General features: G+C 33.5%; 1 protein-coding gene across 1 annotated transcript in view; it reads right to left on the reverse strand.

Annotated features, from left to right (window-relative positions):
* LOC112465000 (neuronal calcium sensor 2) overlaps window positions 1-14571 on the reverse strand; it is a 125122-nt gene that overhangs the window by 73885 nt on the left and 36666 nt on the right. Inside the window, exon 2 of the mRNA XM_025032342.1 lies at window positions 12124-12169. The gene's annotated coding sequence lies outside the window, so the exon portion shown is untranslated. The remainder of the gene's footprint in view (window positions 1-12123; window positions 12170-14571) is intronic.

The following is a 14571-nucleotide window of genomic DNA, read 5'->3' on the forward strand; positions in this document are numbered from 1 at the left end:
CTCGCCGGGGCTTCTATCATTATACAATTACTTAACAAATGACGCTGGAATGATAACCCAATTTTGAAACATTCATAGAAAATAAACGTACATCGAAACAATGATTGGATCATACAAGTACTGGAAACGAGAACAAATTTCACAATGGCTCGCGTGCATAATTATAGATGAAGAAATGAAGCGCGCTAGAATTAAATGTGAACTTTGTGTGTGTATGTATAATACGAAGTAAGAGAGGCGCTCCATTTCGCTTCAAGTTACTGTTGAACTGTATCACACGAAACTTATACGTCATACGATATATGCATGAGAATGATCTGCAACTGGTGCTAACGGGTATGAATAAACTTTAGTAATACGAATAAACTCTTATTTCAAATATTCGTAAAGATATTTACGAGATGTTTAATATTCAAGATCTTCTGATTAGCCTCCATTAAAAGTAATTTGCATTTTCACACTTATATTTATGCGATATTTATAGTGTACTCATGTGATAATTAAATTCATTAACGCTGTTCTACTGATTGCGTTTAAAACGAGACGTCCTTGTGGCGTGGCAATATTGGATAACACCTCCAGGCATTATGATATTGAATTACTAATAACACAATAATAGGCGTCATGATATTTGAGTCGCAAGAAAACAGGAAAGGCTAAAATGTTGGAAAAAATTTCCTGTTTCTGCATAAAACAGGTTTAATCCTTGATAACATCATGCGAAATATCACTTAATTAATTGGAAGCCACATATACCCATACACACCTATATTTTTTAACTCTCAATGATTTAATCAATGTCTTTTATTTATACTGGTTGCATATTTTTTTTATAATCAAAATCTTCCGTCGTAGAAAGTTAAACCTCGTTAATTATTAAACTTCGTAACTACGTAAATTTTTAAACACCATTCCTAAGAGATTTATCTTCTTCATCATACATAAAAATTTTTAATATATAATTAATTTCACAACATATAATTGATTTTTAACATTATAATCAATTAAATACTAAACAAATTTTTTTTAAATTAATATTCTAATAATTTAAATATATGTTGTATGCACAAAAAATGATCTCATCATTGTGACTTTATTTTTAACATAATCGTCATAATTGCATGAGTCATTAGACGACAATAAAGAATCCTCTTCCTGTGTTATCATTCGCGAGATATCTATAATGACTCGATTCTCATAGCAAATGAATTCTTTAATAAAACGCGGATGGTTCGAATAAGAATGAAACTTTAATTGTGATTCAGGGAATTACAGGCATAAAGCCAGAGAACACATGATTGCCAAATCATCGAGCGTCATGCCAAGCACGTATAGTCCGGTCCAATTTGCGCACTAATCACACGATGAAACCTAATTTTATCGACACACATTCGTATACATCAATATTTTAGTACATTCGTATGTGTGTCAAATAAGAGTTTGAATTTATTTGTTGATTAATTTCTCTAATAAGCATAAATATGTCATTAGTTTCATGTATTGTACTTTTCAACGAACAAATGTACTCACGTAAATTCAACACTCCTTTAAATTCGAGTATAGCAAAATTTCGGAATATCTCTATACATAATTGAGAATTAAATATTTTGGCAAATTAAACTTTAAAGATACAAACAATTAACCTTGTTTTTCAGTTATACCGTATATAAAATTTTCTTCAATCAAATTTTAATTTACAATTATAAAGATACCTGGTAAATTAATTCTTTAATTATATTTTTATTTCATTAAAAAATTTATAAATTGAAAAAGAGATGCGATAGTTTTAGTATTTTAATTTTATTTACGACTGTCAGAGTTGCGGACTTCCGTATCTATAATATACATTTTATTTGCTTCCGTATCTATTCTATTTCTAGTTCCGCAGATGGAACGAGAGAAACATATCGGTCGAAAACAATGACGGTATTTCAAGCACGGAACGTGCATTCGCAGGTGCAAACGAGTCGTAATTGAACAGAACCGTCATGTAAGACTATCTTGCTTTGTGTAACGCGCGTTTTTAACCCGATTCAACGTAACTGGAGCACAAGGACACGCCTCGCTCGTGCTCCGTTTAGCGGAAACACTTCATCGCTCGCGCATCCTCGAAGAGGATGAACATTAGGATAGAGGATGAACATCGCGAAAACTACTCTTGAATATCTAAAGTTCTGTGTGAGATAGATTCGCGCGTTGCAAAACGCGTTGTTAAAAATCAGAATTATAGTTAGAACGACTGAAAAGTTATCACTAGCTGATTTATAGAACATATATTATACATAAATTAATAGTTTCTAAATTATAAATTATTGAAAAAAAGAATATCAAATAATTATTTTTTTTACAGAAGTGCAAATAAGTAAAAAAATCTAATACTTCATATAACTTTAAATAAAAAGTTCTTTAAGTAAAAATTTTTTGAAACTTTGCGGTTAAGATATTTAATATTAAAAAGCTTCAAAGAAAGATAATTTTCTATTTCTTTATCAATTTTCCGATAAAAAAAATTATGTTGCATTCTATTGATTCATTGAACTGAATATACTGACAGAAAAAATTGAAAATTTCAGACTTGAAAAAAATTAGATATAAAACGCTTAAGAGATATGTTCCGTTTAATGCTAACATGTCGATGAATTGTGTCAAACATTATCTTATATTGAAACACGATCTTATAATTTATAATTGACTGTATTGACATCATGAAAACCGATCAAGACTGCGTTTCATCGTTCTTAAACCGAGTTCTAACATGAGCACTCATGGTTTAAATTACGTCTTTGCAAGAAGCGCTAAGTACACGAGTTTGCCACCGCTGCAACTTTCAATGTCGTTCATAATATAGTGCTATCAGACTTCGCTCTATTATATACTGGCAAATAGCAGACGACATGTGCATCTGCGAGTGCATATACGTAATGCAGGTTGGCACTCATTCTCCAGATAAACAATAGGGTTTGCTCATGAAAGAGATATGACCTTAACTGTTCATGAACGCAATCAGATTGCACCTAACGATATTGATAATTATCGAACGTAAAGCAGAACATTTTATAAATTAATGCTAATAATTCTGAGAAGTCTACTGATGAATTTCTCCAAAGAATTTTTTCAAGAACTTTCTCATTATGCAAAAAGATAATCAATTCATTTGCATATTATTAATTGTACTATAAAACTTTCTAATTAATTTCTTAAATTTAATTTAAACCATCATAAACTACTTCTCTCAATTTATCATCGAAAAACATTGATGTATTAGAGATACTAATTTCAGAAAGATTTGTTTTATAACAAAAACTCGTCTATTTTCCAATATCATCAATTATTATCAAATATATGGCATGTGTAAAGATGTCGATAAACGTATAATTTTTTGCGGATTAGCAGCAATATTGAAAAAATTACGATTTCAATTATTCTAAAGCAAACGCAAGACAAGACCTGACGATAATGATCCTGCAGGTAATGATGAAATTGCCAAAGGACAGAATGTTGAACAAAGGGTTGTAATGTCGGGCAGAGACGTAGACTATGTGCGTGTACATATGTATATAGGTACGTCGCCAGTAAGAAGCGCTAATTACTTTTCCTGGTATATACGCTACTCCCATCATGCATGTGTGAAATCGGACGTATACAAAGTGCCACAGCACTGTTTATCTGTCAACGACAGGTTCTTTGACAAGTCCGGAACTAATTTTCCCTTTACGAAACTGCTATAAAAGATCATCAAGAGTTGCAAGTGTTCAGTCTTTAATATCAAATATTAACAATTACAACTCGATAAAAAAGTCATCAAAATTAAAACCAGTTTAAAATAGTGGAGAAACCAATTTAAATTAGCTTCAAACTCCAGAAATGTAAATTAATACATAATTCGAGGTTACTATTATAAAGCAGCTTTATTTACAGCTTTATTGGCATTTAGAATTTTTGTAAAAAAATATATATATTAGCTCTAAATGTCAATTTAGAGCTAATAAATGTTAATTTTTCAGATTTTAAAAGACGAGAAGACGGAAGATGACTATTATAATGCATCTGTTTATGTTTAGAATGTATGACAATTTACTTCAATTTTTGCTACTATTATTTATAATATATCCATATATTGCAACTTTTATATGTCATATTATATTCTAATAAAATTTCTACTTAAAAAATAACAATATCTTATTCCTAAGAACTTAAATTAATCAAAAGAAAGTAAAACAAAATGGCAAAAATCGTGTCAAAACGTATGAACGTTATACTTTAATAATAAAAGAACTTTTTCGTGAATAATATATAGAAATGTTTCAATCTTCCTATTTCGAGTTGTTTCTATAAAGTATAAATTATTAAGAAGATTCGCAGAAATATGCTTTTCAAATAACCAATGTACTGTAGCTGCCTCCTACTATTTTTAACCCGCGAATCGATTTTCTATCCCATAATGAAATCAATTTTGCAAGAGAAAAATCAGAGCCTCGCAACTCGTGTCTGAAAATACGTGCGTAAACACCGGTTGATAATTCAAAGGTTAATAGGAACGTGCATAATGGCGGGGCAACCAGTACAGATACACACATCGCGGAAACTAGTAGCGGCGGGTTCCCCGGCCTGCTTGGGTAAAGCTGGGTCGTAATGCTATCGATCTCCGCCCACCTGGAGACCTCTCTACCCCTGCTCGTAGATGGCTCGCAGGATGAGCGTTGGGCCTCAGGAGAAGGATCAAAAGAGGGTTGGAAGAATATAAAGAAAAGATGTAAAGGGGAGGATGAAGTAGAAAGATTGTGCGTATTATACAAATACATATACATATATATAGCGGCACGTATATACTGACGATATGCCCGACCCCACGGGGTTTGCCCCGAGAGCGCACCCTCGACAATAATCGTTTTCCCGGAATGTCGATGAAAACGAGTCCACGCACCGGCCCTCGGGGTAAGACGCGATCAAATCGACCGCGGAGCCTGTGGCGAATTTATTTCGCAACGGTGCCGCCAATCACGGAGTCACACACCGCGATGAACGTCTCGTCTCGCGCGTGACAGCCGTCAGAAGCCTGATGATGATGAAAAGCATCCATTCACGCGGTAGATTAGTTCCCCGTATACTTCTCATTACGAAACCATCCGAGATTTCTTTCTCGCCAGAGTATTTTGCCTCCTAGCGTCGAGGCGTGCTCAATAAAAAATAAAAGCGAAGATTTATCTGCGGCAAGGTTTATTTACGAAACTATAGTTTACTTGAACATGCAGAGATTATTTATTTTACGTGATAAAACGATTGAATTTTATCAAGCGTTGTTATATTATTTATATGCTATTGACATCACAAACTTACATCACTTATAAACTTATTTAAAAAAAGTATACTGTAACTTTCCAACTATATAAGCAATAATCATTTATTCGAATCGTTGCTTTTTACCGAAATATTTTGCTTCTAATACGTCTCAGCATCAACACTCGAGGAGAGATCCTATACTCCACCTAAAGCACCACCTGAATTTGAAATTCAACTGGCCGACTTTGAGATTTTAAATTTAAATTTCGATAAGATTTTAAGTCGTCGCGACGCAATCGGGGTAAGTGTTACTATGGCATTTTCGATAATGTAAATGGACGAGTTAAAGTGAGTCCATTCTTTGTGGAAAAATATTTGGTTTCTACACCAAGTAATCCCTGACCGCCCTGTTTCTATATTCGGGAAAGGCAATCTGCATTTGCGGTATGACACAGTTATTTCATCGCGTATCTGATTTTTGCAGCTGATGATTGAAAACAGTTTAATACTTATCGTAAATCGAATCGTGTTTTCGAAGTACTCAGAATATTTTTGCAACATGTTTTTCTTAATTTAATATATATAATATAATAATAATTTTCAAAATTATTTGAATTTACTGTATGTGCGAAGGCGTAATAACTTACGTAAACTTTTGTAATACTTTCTGACAGAACTATAGAAAACTTATTAAAGCAATGTAACGTAAAAAAGTAGCAATACACACAAATAATTATAATAGTTGTAAAAATCACAGTAATTCTATTATATATTCTGTACATAATACAGAATTTTTCGAATATTAATATATGTATATCTTAATTATATATAGTTTCATTACAAATGTATATGTTATTAATTGAGTTTAATTAATTTAAGTAAAAAAGAGATAAAATCAATTTTATTAAATCTTTATATAAATACAAAGTTTCTGTCTAAAATTTAAAGATTAAAAGAAAAATATATTATGCCATGCTTAAAATAATAAAAAAATGTATAATAAATCTTAAAGGAGAGAAAGAAAGCTAATTAAAAAATAGATTATATACATTTGCATCTAATTTTATTTTATAATCTAAATATTAGCTTTCTCCATCTTAGTTTTCTTATTAGAGATATTCCAATTTCTCTCGAGAAACTATATAGTATCTACTGTATCTAGCCTTAATATATGTGACGAAATATTCATATAAGTTTCACTTGGACGATTGAACGTTCGATATCATCGCCTGTTCGCTGAACAGTCAATACATATTGACTGTTCTATTCAAAAGATACAATATGTTTTCAAATTTAAAGAGGATGGAGTGTACTTATATACGTGCACAATAAAAATTGTGGTCTAATCGGAATAAACATGCGTACTTTTTTAAATTAAATTAATTTCAAAAAAAGTAAGCATGTCAAAGGTTGACGAACTTCTACGATTCCCTCGCAATCATCGGCCGAAATGAACTAATCTGTCAATCCTTAGCTGGTCATTAAATGCCATCACTCTTTTTCAGCAGAACTCTGCTATACTCTGTCATTCATTTCGTCGACTGCAAATGCGAAACAAAAATTAATGGCAAAATATTAAAATTACAATTTACTGATATCAAAACAGATACGACTGTCTTTGATAGGGGATAATTGAAACCGATTTTTTACGCAAACGCGCGCGCCTCGGATACATACATGCAAATTGACAAGGGGTTCATGGAAGTACATCGCACGTTCCGCCGGCATGAGTTTCCCACTCTTTTATCTCTCTCCTATTACGTTTATACTCCAATGGTGCGGAACGTGTTGACGTAAAAGGGGTAAAACGAAGGCGGACACGCCGGCTGGGAACGGAAAATACCCGCAAGACGCAGAGATGCGTCACGGCGCGGCCGGCGTAATAAAAACGTCGCTCAGCGACGGGGCGATCACTTCCGCGGCCTGACTCTACGACTTTTTGCGACTCCTCGATACGTCGGCTGTGTCGAAAGTATATTTTTATAACATCGCAATTTCGCCGTACTGCAATGACGCGACGTAAACTTCACACGCGCGACAAGGCAGATGCGCTGCGACATGCGTGTATAACGTGCGATTGCGTCGGAGATCGTCAACCTCACTCGTTTATAGCACGTATACGATCTTTTATAAATTTTCATAAAATTTCCACACAAATGTTTTATTTTATATCAAATAATATTCAAAATAACTATGTGTGCCTTATCTTCAGAAATTCTATCTGTACACATATACATATGTAAATACTGATAAATTCATCTCGTTAAAATTATTGCAAACATAAAACATTACGAACAATGAACGAAAGGGAAGTTCACGTCGAGAGAGATACATATCAAGTTATTGTTATTTCCGCTAAAAGAAAATAAGAAAAATTTGCCAAAAGAGTCCAAAAAGTATTCTCTATCCAACGGTACCGGCTGATTTACGTTCCGGCTGCTGACGAAAACACGCAGAGAGAAAAACGAGGAAACGAGGAAAAGTGCAGTCGCATCGTGTCGGTTTGATGCGTTTCGTTGAGCGAAATATCGCACTGCAAAGGTTTATTATCGCGCGAGATAGTTTTCGCGTTATTTATATCTGCGCGTAAACGCCGTTACCCGCGAATAAATTCGCGAGCGATGGCATTAAAATGCGGATCCTCGCCGCCGGAGGGGAAATATGCGAAACGTGTTTATACCGCGCTATTCCGCGCTGTCAAATATTTATATTCTGTGCTTTATCTTTTCAAAGGATTCGTACGCTATATACAGCTCGAGAACGCTGATAAACGCGTATTGATCGGGAGAGAGAAAGAGGAAGAGAGAGAGAGAGAGAGCGCCGGCGGGTCCGATTATTTCTGCTTAGCGAAGAACTTGGTAAACATCGGCTGCACAGCTGTATAGAGAAAGAGAAGCTATAGCTCGCATCGCGAAATCGCCTGTAGTGCGAAATTCATCGACTCGTCCGTAAACTCTCCTGAATTCTACCGGTGGTTCGATTAAAGCGTCGGCAGCTCTACTCAAAGTAAAATTGAAATGTCTACTGCAGACCTATACAGACCGTATCCCAAACTTAACACTGTATGCAATTGTATATTTGAATTTGAGGTTTTCGCTATCATTCTAATGTCGAGAGTACATACGATACATACGAGATGAAAGACCAGATGTTTAACAACCATTTAGATTTTTATCAGTACATCACTATAATTGTATATATTATTAATTGAATTATAGATTCATTCGGATAGAATTCAGCGAACCTAACTTAGAAAATTAACAATTTATTAAAAACTACAAATACAGAGGTAATACATCGATAAAAAATACAATAATCTTTAATTTAAAATACTCGTTAATACCAACAGTAGTATTATATGATTTTCGTGCATCAGATATTTATCTATTTGTGTGTGTCAAAGTTAAAGTTCTTTTTAAATTTCTTAATCTTAAATATTTTAAATAGAATCCTTAAGAAAATTGCAAGCAGTATAAAAGTAAGTTGCTTCTTTTCCAGTAAGCTTTTGAGGAATTATTAAAATCAGAATTATGGAAAATAAAAGAAAAAACTCGAGATACTAATGTTAAAAAAAATTGAAGTTTTAAATATGTATAAGATAAAACTTTCGTTTTTTTGCCTTATTTTATTTAGACTCGTCAATTATTAAATTGTTATTTACCGTGTTTTACATGTATATATGTATATGTGTTTATATATACAAGATGTATATGTATTTATATATTAATACTTATTAATAAACTGTGTACATATTTCCAATTTTAAAGATATTGCTGAATAAGAAATTTTTTATAGCGCAGATAGATTAAATAAGGAAATTGAATTTCTCTAACATTATTAGTGACCGATAAATTGCGGCAGAATATAGTGATAAAATAAAATCATCAGACGAACATGGATAAAAAACGAGATGAAAGAGATGGCTTTGTATTGTAACTGTCGTGTATAATATATCGTGCGCCGCCAAAGCTTAAAGCCATTGATTCAATAGAACCATGTTATTTCTTTGACGTTTTTAAAGAAAGAAATAAATATGAAATAGGTATATAAAATTCCGACCTCTGTAAAACAGTCCGATTTAACAGAGCGACCGAAAGGGCAAATGAAGTTTGAATAATACGAGGAAGCTCAGCACAACTATGCGCATATTACCTCAATATCACATAACGTTAAATCTAACGCAAGCATTTCCTCGCTGATACGTCGACCGATCCGATCGTCGGACTACACAAAAGCAGTACTATATGTATATCATCTATCTGAATCGGGAATCGTTTATGATAATCTCGCGCTTTGGAATATAATACAGGATAATCTCAGGGTAAAGCCGAAAGTAATTGAAATGGTCATTCCGTAAAGGGTACAGACACGCCTCATTCAAGAGGACCGAGAAATCAATATCCCGCGTCTCCCGCGACAATGTCCGAACGTGGGCAAGTTATGACGTGCGTGCTACTAAAGCGATTGTTTTAGAAATTGGAGCAGAAGGTTATAATTAATCGAAAACTTGTAGCGCTTACACTCCGATACCTATTCTGATGGTTGAAACGCAACGTGTATGCGATTTAGGGATGCGTGAGATTAGCCTGCAGCCAGCGGTGCTTATTAGATCAGCCTGGATCAGCAGAACTGTTCGATCGCAATGTCGAGTAGAAATATAGTTTCAAGAATTATCATACTTAAGGCTATTTTTTCAATCAGCATCTCTTAGGCCTAGTTAGACTCGAAACAATTAAATTAAATTTATGTATCATTTGTTTTAGGCGTGCAATTAATATACGTTTAGAAATTTTAATACAAAATTTTAATATGTTTAGAAATTTTAATACATCGCTAAAACTATATATCTAATTTGCACATTTTTCTAAATCTAATATATTCGCAAGTTTAAGTTAAAAAAGTTTTACAAGTACTACGAAAGCCGTGAAATACTCGAGCATTATTTTCTGTAAAAAAATGTATAAAAATCTTAAAAATGGTCCTATAAACTGCGTTCGGGTGGTTTTTAAACCCAACCACGTTAGAAGCATTAATTAAAGAGATTATGGAATATTAAGTCTTAATTGCTTTAAAAGAGGTCAAATGCAGCCTCACTGCAAGCATTGTAAGTAGTTTTTAGAAAGTTTTGGGAACAGTATGCGAGTCTGGAGACATCTTACCGTTTCTTTTTTATAATTTTTCACGATCTTATAAGCATCTCACTTTTTATATTCGTTATGAAAGTGAGAAATACAAAAGTCCATTAAAATTCTTTCCAGATTCATTAACATAAGATTTATTATACTGACACTATTTATTATTCACGTCAAGAATTGCGAGTATAATCAATAAGAATATTCAAGTTTTATTATTTTGGTCAAGAGTCGACTAATTCTGTTTAAAAATCTAATATTTTAGAAAAGATTTTTGATCCAAATTTTTCATGCTTATTTGGCTATTTATTCTATATTTTTTGTTTATTACATCGTATATATAATAAGTATATCTATAATATATACGAGTTATTCAAAATCAATCTCCGACGGCAAAAAAAATTCAACAATAGTGAAAAAAATGTTATTACATAAACAATTGCATTACTTTTCCACATAGTCACCACTAACAATAAAAATCGAAGGCTCATGGATGGAGTCAACAACTGGCTGAATGCCCTGGTAGCGCTATTCTTTAACGAAGAATTGCAAAAACTGGTACTACAGTACAAGTGCCTGAATTTGGTTGGCGACTATGTGAAAAACTAAATGCAATTATATATGTAAGTTTTGTACGTAATAAATTTTGTTCTCTAGTTTTAAATTTTTTACCAGCCAAACGGAGGTTGATTGTGGAATAGCCCTCGTAAATCAAAATATAAAATGGCTTAATTATTGATCCATATATTAATTCATGATTTCACATCAAAATTATTTTAGCAATCGCCGCGACGTGTGCCGTAACAAGCCGTACTAGGTAACGAGCTAAAGGGATTTAATGGAAATGAATTGGTGAAATAAAAAAAAGTCTATAATATGCGTAAATAAAAATAATTCTTATTCATTATTATAGTATATTGTTTAACGTGATGCAAATACACATACGTAAAAAAACTTTTTCTAATTAGAATCGTAAAAAATATTACTAAATACATCAACAATTTATCAATGTCTGCACTATTATTAATCTAACGTGAACGAAAAAATTTACGCTGATAGCTGATACGCTGAACAGAATATCTTAAGGCAATATCTATATATTAAAAGCTTTAAAATTATTTCTGCAATATTTCAAATACAAATTATAATACAGATTATTACTTTATCACAATATATAAATAATTGCATATAAACAATAGATACACTAATAAATCGGTAATGTAGTGCTGACATGTGCAGTTTGATTCTATAAAGCTGTTGTAGGAGACATATGAATTCGATTAACTATATAATCTATTCAATAAATATCAACGTATTCGATCTCATTATTGTTTAAACAATATATTATATTAGCTAATTTATCCTCAATTAGCTAAACGTTCCCGAAACGTCGTGCTTCCATTGCCACGCGCAGCACGTTCACATCATTACGTTGATTGTGCACAAAATGCGGGCGGTATACCTTTTATTTTTACGGAACACGTCGCAGCGACTGGTGACGAAACGACATTTCAAAATGCTCGTCAAAATGTGATGCTATGTAACGTGAGGTCAAAAACTGTCGGTCGCGCGAACGCGTTGCAAAAGTTGTAACACGCCGACACGGCGACTGTTGCGGAAATAGGTTTCTGAAAATTTCATTCAACGTCGCCGCGGTGGCGGGCGGCGGTGCGCGCGATCAACGTTTCGAAAAATTCAATTCGAGTCTTACCTTTCTTGACATCTCGCAGCGCCGTGGCCGACACCACACCACTCTCCTGAAACAAACAAGTGAGAGTTTTCATGAGGGAAAAGTTGCAATATTGAGTCGTTATGTGTGGCGGGAAAGAAATCTCTGCCTTGCAATTTCACGACAGAGAGAAAAAACATGATAACTTGCTATTTGCTCTCTCCTTCTCTGTGCATGTTTGTTCTTTTTCCTGCTATACTGAAGATAGATGTATTTTATAAATCACAATTACAAAAGAAGAGTACGATAAAAATTATGATAGCATAATCTCGGAATGAAAAATTCTCAATTAAAAAATTGAGTAAATCTCCAATATTGTTCAATTATCCAATTCTGGAATAGTTTAAAAATCCAAATGCCTTTTAACTTTCTTCTCGTGTATAAAAATTAATAAATGTTTGATTCATAATTTTCTCAATATCACAAATGTGTATATATGCAGCCTAGCCAAAGACGCAGCTTGCGACAGTAAGATTAGATTTAGTCATAAAATCTATTCGCCACCGTCTGCCTTTTACGGTAATATGATTTAAATGAAAATTTCATCAGCGAGTGAGCAAGTGACCACATCGAAGCTCCTATATATCTATATATATATGTATAACACTGCCTGACCAAAGCAAATTTAACGCGTGCATGTTCGCAAAAAGATGGCCACTGATAATCCTACAATTCTTTTATAGTAATTTTTAGAAATCATCGCTACTATAACTCGATATTAACTTCGAAAGCTAAAAAAAGATGCGTCAATCTATATTAATAAAATTTTAATCTCGAATTTAATCCAAAAGTTGAATGTGGTAGTCTGCCGTCATATTTTCGTCCAAAGTAAGCTCTCGTCAAATTCGACACAGCGAACTATTATATCATGGATAGGTATGAATTTTCCGGTATATCTCCGCCGCGTGTAATATATTAACGAGCGACGAGGGACCTCCTGAAATTCAACGCGAAATGTGCTCTCTATCATGCGAATAATTAAATAGATAAATCAAAGATTACAACACGGCCATCCTCGCCGTATAGCATGGCGTTGCATTGTATCGCGAATCTCGAAAATGCACAATCGTTTTCGGTATTCCCAAAAGCGGCCACCACGTTGTTTCAGATTATCTCACATTTATGCGCGTTTTGCGGTTATCAGCGGCTCGGTCAAACTCGTTATTTACCTATTTATCGTATCGCCCTTATAAAATCGAAACACTATCACAATTACTACGCGACGTGCGTGCAGTGACATATGTATACGCATCCATTTAACAGCAATGATATCGGCAAAAATATTTTCAATTATTGAAATGAATTTATCATAAATTAAAAAGAGAAAGAAGTTTTATAAAGTCTCAACTTGGAATTTTTTCCATCTTCAACACACACTATGAGATTTATTCTATTTTAATTATAAAGTCATCATATAGCTATATCTTTTTAGATGTTCCATAAAGATGATAAATTTTATTTCATACATTACAGCACGATTTAATCAATAACATCTTTTTACGCCAAAATTTCTTGATCTCTTGATCTCAGGTCGTAAACGTGTAATGTCCTAATACTTTGAAATCATATTATCGATTAATGCATGTGGCAAAAGTTCACGTTAAAATGTAATACGAATCCTTTATAGGTATGTGCGTTGCAAGAGAAACTACCATGACGTGTGCACGATGAATGGGCAAAAGCGCGAGCGATAAACAGATAAATCTACTTAAAATCTCATCCATTATATCCACTTTCTTCCATGGGCACTCATGTTTTCCCGTTATTTAAAAACTGAGGAAAAACCTGCATTTCATATGGTCCGCAGTTTTACAAGCCGGTACGGCAAATTCATTATACTTTCCTCCATGCAAGAGAGCGCACGCGAGACGAGAGGACAGATACATTTATGCTCGAATATTTCTATATTCCTACCGCAAAAGAATTGAGTTTTATTATATTAAATGAGCAACACTTATATGTCTGTTCGATTTAATAATCTGACAGGTCTTAACTTTTCCACGCTACATAAAAAGCTAATTCTATATATTAAGCTACATTAATATTAATATAAAAATATATTTTTCCCTAAATAAATATACAGCATTTCAATTTTTAAACAAGGATGGCTCAATACGACAGCAATTCTCTCCTACATTTCGGTATCGAATACCGCAGTATTCTAGAGTGTCTCAAATGCAGTACAGAACGCGATCATCGTTGTTACGAATAAATCAATGTGAAATACTGAAGTGCTTCAATGCCTGTTGTTTATATTTCGCGAGAAATAGAGCGGCAGGTTTATACGTCGACAAAGCAGACCGCGTAGTACTTCCCAAAGTGTGCAGCATCCCCGTTAATTTTATCCTCGCGTAGAATAGCTGCGCATAATTCGTGAGTATATTCCATGCACGTTTGGTGATTGCATAAATAATGTAAAATAAGATTTTA

This window comes from Temnothorax curvispinosus, unplaced genomic scaffold (assembly GCF_003070985.1).
Source record: "Temnothorax curvispinosus isolate PA1 unplaced genomic scaffold, ASM307098v1 QBEX01014792.1, whole genome shotgun sequence".
NCBI lineage: Eukaryota > Metazoa > Arthropoda > Insecta > Hymenoptera > Formicidae > Temnothorax > Temnothorax curvispinosus.